Here is a 6403-nt window from a genome sequence, read left to right as displayed (position 1 = left end):
TTCTATATCATTTCCCATCAACAGTATGTCATCCACATACAATATGAGAAATGCTATAGAGCTCCCACTCACTTTCTTGTAAATGCAGGCTTCTCCATAAGTCTGTGCAAACCCAAATGCTTTGATCATCTCATCAAAACGAATGTTCCAACTCCGAGATGCTTGCACCAGCCCATAGATCGAGCGTTGGAGCTTGCACACCTTGTCAGCATTCTTAGGATCAACAAAACCTTCCGGCTGCATCGTATACAATTCTTCCTTAAGGAAACCATTAAGGAATGCCGTTTTGACGTCCATTTGCCATATCTCATAATCGTAGAATGCGGCAATTGGTAACATAATTCGGACGGACTTCAGCTTCTCTACGGGTGAGAAAGTCTCATCGTAGTCAACCCCTTGAACTTGTCGATAACCCTTAGCGACAAGCCGAGCTTTATAGATGGTTACATTACCATCCGCGTCTGTCTTCTTCTTAAAGATCCATTTATTTTCTATGGCTCGCCGATCATCGGGCAAGTCAGTCAAAGTCCATACTTCGTTTTCATACATGGATCCTATCTCGGATTTCATGGCTTCTAGCCATTTGTCGGAATCCGGGCCCGCCATCGCTTCTTCATAGTTTGAAGGTTCACCGTTGTCTAACAACATGATTTCCAAGACAGGGTTGCCGTACCACTCTGGTGCGGAACGTGTCCTTGTGGACCTACGAATTTCAGTAGGAGCTTGATCAGAAGTATCTTGATCATCATCATTAACTTCCTCTCTGGTCGGTGCAGACACCTCAGGAACATTTTCTTGAGTTGTGCCCTTTTCCGGTTCAAGAGGTAATACTTCATCAAGTTCTACTTTCCTCCCACTTACTACTTTCGAGAGAAACTCCTTCTCTAGAAAGGATCCATTCTTGGCAACAAAGATCTTGCCTTCGGATCTGAGGTAGAAGGTATACCCAATAGTTTCTTTAGGGTATCCTATGAAGACGCATTTTTCCGACTTGGGTTCGAGCTTTTCAGGTTGAAGTTTCTTGACATAAGCATCGCATCCCCAAACTTTTAGAAACGACGGCTTAGGTTTCTTCCCAAACCATAATTCATACGGTGTCGTCTCAACGGATTTCGAAGGAGCCCTATTTAAAGTGAATGCAGCAGTCTCTAAAGCATAGCCCCAAAATGACAGCGGTAGATCGGTAAGAGACATCATAGATCGCACCATATTCAATAGAGTGCGATTACGACGTTCGGACACACCATTACGCTCAGGTGTTCCAGGTGGCGTGAGTTGTGAAACTATTCCACATTTCCTTAAGTGTGTGACAAATTCGTGACTCAAGTATTCTCCCCCACGATCTGATCGCAAGAACTTAATTTTCCTGTCACGTTGATTCTCAACCTCACCTTGAAATTCCTTGAACTTTTCAAAGGTCTCAGACTTGTGTTCCATTAAGTAGACATACCCATATCTACTCAAGTCATCAGTGAGGGTGAGAACATAACGATAGCCACCGCGAGCCTCAACACTCATTGGACCGCACACATCAGTATGTATGATTTCCAATAAGTTGGTTGCTCGCTCCATTGTTCCTGAGAACGGAGTCTTGGTCATTTTACCCATGAGGCATGGTTCGCACGTGTCAAATGATTCGTAATCAAGAGACTCCAAAAGTCCATCTGCATGGAGCTTCTTCATGCGTTTGACACCTATGTGACCAAGGCGGCAGTGCCACAAGTATGTGGGACTATCATTATCAACCTTACATCTTTTGGTATTCACACTATGAATATGTGTAACATTACGCTCGAGATTCATTAAGAATAAACCATTCACCAGTGGAGCATGACCATAAAACATATCTCTCATATAAATAGATCAACCATTATTCTCGGATTTAAATGAGTAGCCATCTCGAATTAAACGAGATCCTGATACAATGTTCATGCTCAAAGCTGGCACTAAATAACAATTATTGAGGTTTAAAACTAATCCCGTAGGTAAATGTAGAGGTAGCGTGCCGACGACGATCACATCGACCTTGGAACCATTCCCGACTCGCATCGTCACCTCGTCCTTCGCCAGTCTCCGCTTATTCCGTAGCTCCTGCTTTGAGTTACAAATGTGAGCAACTGCACCGGCATCAAATACCCAGGAGCTACTACGAGTACTAGTAAGGTACACATCAATTACATGTATATCACATATACCTTTAGTGTTGCCGGCCTTCTTGTCTGCTAAGTATTTGGGGCAGTTCCACTTCTAGTGACCACTTCCCTTGCAATAAAAACACTCAGTCTCGGGCTTGGGTCCATTCTTTGGCTTCTTCCTGGCAGCTTGCTTACCGGGCGCGGCAACCCCCTTGCCGTCCTTCTTGAAGTTCTTCTTACCCTTGCCTTTCTTAAACTTAGTGGTTTTATTCACCATCAACACTTGATGTTCCTTTTCGATCTCCACCTCCGCTGATTTCAGCATTGAATATACCTCAGGAATGGTCTTTTCCATCCCCTGCATATTGAAGTTCATCACAAAGCTCTTGTAGCTCGGTGGAAGTGACTGAAGGATTCTGTCAATGACCGCGTCATCCGGGAGATTAACTCCCAGCTGAGTCAAGCGGTTATGCAACCCAGACATTTTGAGTATGTGCTCACTGACAGAACTATTTTCCTCCATCTTACAACTGAAGAACTTGTCGGAGACTTCATATCTCTCGACCCGGGCATGAGCTTGGAAAACCATTTTCAGCTCTTCGAACATCTCATATGCTCCGTGTTGCTCAAAACGCTTTTGGAGCCCCGGTTCTAAGCTGTAAAGCATGCCGCACTGAACGAGGGAGTAATCATCAGCACGTGACTGCCAAGCGTTCATAACGTCTTGGTTCTCTGGGATGGGTGCGTCACCTAGCGGTGCTTCTAGGACATAATGTAGGATCTAGAAGTAGATGTGTCTAGACGGGGGTGATTAGACACTTAATGCTAAAGTTGCAATTTTTAAGCTTTTTCGGTTTAAGTGGAGTTTAGGCACAATTTCAACACACACAATACATATCAAGCAAGCATGCAAAGAGTATATGAGCAGCGGAATGTAAAGCATGCAACTTGCAAGAATGTAAAGGGAAGGGTTTGGAGAATTCAAACGCAATTGGAGACACGGATGTTTTTTCCCGTGGTTCGGATAGGTGGTGCTATCCTACATCCACGTTGATGGAGACTTCAACCCACAAAGGGTAACGGTTGCGAGAGTCCACGGAGGGCTCCACCCATAAAGGGTAACGGTTGCGCGAGTCCACACAGGGCTCCACCCACGAAGGGTCCACGAAGAAGCAACCACCCACAAAGGGTCCACGAAGAAGCAACCTTGTCTATCCCACCATGGCCATCGCCCACACAGGACTTGCCTCACTAGCGGTAGATCTTCACGAAGTAGGAGATCTCCTTGCCCTTACAAACTCCTTGGTTCAACTCCACAATCTTGTCGGAGGCTCCCAAGTGACACCTAGCCAATCTAGGAGACACCACTCTCCAAGAAGTAACAAATGGTGTGTAGGTAATGAACTCCTTGCTCTTGTGCTTCAAATGATAGTCTCCCCAACACTCAACTCTCTCTCATAGGATTTGGATTTTGTGGAAAGAAGATTTGAGTGGAAAGCAACTTGGAGAGGCTAGAGATCAAGATTCATATGGTAGGAATGGAATATCTTGGTCTCAACACATGAGTAGGTGGTTCTCTCTCAGAACATATGAGTTGGAATGGTGTATGTGTTCTGATGGCTCTCTCTTTGAATGAAGAGGAGGTGGAGGGGTATATATAGCCTCCACACAAAATCCAACCGTTACACACAGTTTTCCAATCTCGGTGGGACCGAATCAACAAACTCGGTCGGACCGAAAATGTAAACCTAGTGACCGTTAGAGATTTTCGGTGGGACTGACATGCAACTCGGTAGGACCGATATGGTTAGGGTTTGGGTATAACGTAATCTCGGTGAGACCGGTTACACAAACTCGGTGAGACCGAATTTGGTAATTAGCTAACCAGAGAGTTGGTCAGGCAAACTCGGTGGGACCGATTTGCTCTTTCGGTGAGACCGAAAAGTTACAAAGGGGAAACACTGAATTTACATTGCAATCTCGGTGGGACCGATTCGCTCTTTCGGTGAGACTGAAAAGTTACGAAAGGGAAACAGAGAGTTTGCAATCCCATCTCGGTGAGACCGAGATCCCTATCAGTAGAACCGAATTGCACATTCATTGTCACAAAGCAGTGGAACATGTTTCACATAAATCCCATAATCTTTAAGAGTTTGGGTCATCCAAAGTAATTGAGCACAACATGAACCAGCGGCAATGTGTTCCGCTTCGGCGGTGGATAAGGATACCGAGTTTTGTTTCTTGGAAGACCAAGACACAAGAGATCTACCAAGAAATTGACAAGTACCCGAAGTAGACTTTCTATCAACCTTGTCTCCGGCATAATCCGAGTCAGAATAGCCAACAAGATCAAAAGAAGACCTCTTAGGATACCAAATGCCAAAATTTGGTGTATGGATTAAATATCTCACTATCCTTTTCACAGCCTTAAGATGACAATCTTTAGGAGCAGCTTGATATCGTGCACACATGCACACACTTAGCATAATATCGGGACGCGAAGCACATAGGTATAACAATGAACCAATCATAGAGCGATAAACCTTTTGATCAACCGGTTCACCATCTTTGGTTAAATCATTATGTCCACTAGTAGGCATGGGTGTAGACATACCTTTGCATTCTTGCATATTGAACTTCTTGAATAAGTCCTTGGTGTACTTTGTTTGAGAGACAAATGTACCTTCCTTAGTTTGCTTGATTTGCAACCCGAGAAAGAATTTGAGTTCACTCACCATAGACATCTCAAACTTTTCTAACATTAGCTTTCCAAACTTTTCACTAAAGAGAGGGTTAGTTGAACCAAATATGATATCATCAACATAAATTTGGCATACAAATAGTTCTTCATTAACCCTTTTAGTAAAAAGAGTAGAATCAATTTTACCAATTTCAAAACCACTTGTAGTAAGGAACTTGGTCAAGCATTTATACCATGCTCTAGGAGCTTGTTTAAGACCATAAAGAGCTTTGTGAAGTTTGTAAACATGATTTGGTTTCTTAGGGTTGATAAAGCCGGGAGGTTGTTTGACATAAACTTCCTCCTCTATTTCACCATTTAGAAAAGCACTTTTAATGTCCATTTGGTACAAGGTGATATTATGGTGATTAGCATAGGCAAGTAAGATGCGAATGGACTCAAGTCTAGCAACGGGAGCATACGTCTCACCATAGTCCATACCTTCAACTTGTGTGTACCCTTGGGCGACGAGACGTGCTTTGTTGCAAACCACTTGTCCATCTTCATCTTGCTTGTTGCGAAACACCCATTTGGTACCAATGATGTTGTGGTTGTTGTCGGGCTTCTCGACCAATGTCCAAACTTGGTTTCTCTCAAAATTATGTAGCTCTTCATGCATAGCGTTTATCCAATCCGGATCTTCCAATGCTTCTTCAACCTTCATAGGTTCAATGCTAGAGATGAATGAATAGTTTTCACAAAAGTTAGCTAAACGAGTTTTTGAGCGAGTGATTCTCCCGGTTTGTATATCATTGAGGATTTGCTCAACGGGATGATCTTTGGCAATTCTTGCTCGAACTCGTGAGAGCTTTTGCTTGGGTCTTCGTTGAACATCTTCTTCATCTTGTTCTTCTTCTTCTTGGCCTTCTTCATTGTTGACGTCGTCGTTCTCTTGTCGTGGTGGAGAAGGAGGTTGTTGATGTTCGTCTTGACGTATTTCCTCGTTTTCTTCATCTTGGTGTGTCCCACTTGTGGATGCTTCCGTGTCGATTCTTGGTTCACCTTGTCGTGAAGTAGAAGCTTCCACTTGGACGGATGAAGTACTCTCCTTCACCTCCGTTGGACGAATTTTGCCAATGGACAAGTCTTGAATTGCTTCTGAAGGGTCTTTGTCTCCTACATCAATTGGCAATTGCTCTACTTGCGAGCCATTAGATTCATCAAACTTCACATCTACCGTCTCTTCAACCTTTCGGGTGAAATTGTTGTAGACACAGTAAGTGTGAGAGTTTGAGCCATAACCAAGTATAAAACCTTCATGAGATTTAGGAGCAAACTTTGAATGACGATGCTTATCAAGAATGTAGCACTTTGAGCCGAAAACTCGAAAGTATCCAACTTGGGGTTTGTTACCGGTGAGAAGCTCGTATGCCGTCTTGCCGAGTAGCTTGTGAAGATATAAGCGATTTGTTGCGTGACAAGCTGTCTCAACCGCTTCTGCCCAAAAGTGCTTTGGTGTCTTGTATTCATCAAGCATCGTTCTTGCCATTTCGATGAGTGTCCGGTTCTTCCTCTCAACAACTCCATT

Source organism: Triticum urartu, chromosome 1A (genome assembly GCF_056163025.1).
Source record: "Triticum urartu cultivar PI428250 chromosome 1A, HENAU_Tu73, whole genome shotgun sequence".
NCBI lineage: Eukaryota > Viridiplantae > Streptophyta > Magnoliopsida > Poales > Poaceae > Triticum > Triticum urartu.
This window is presented reverse-complemented; position numbering follows the sequence as displayed.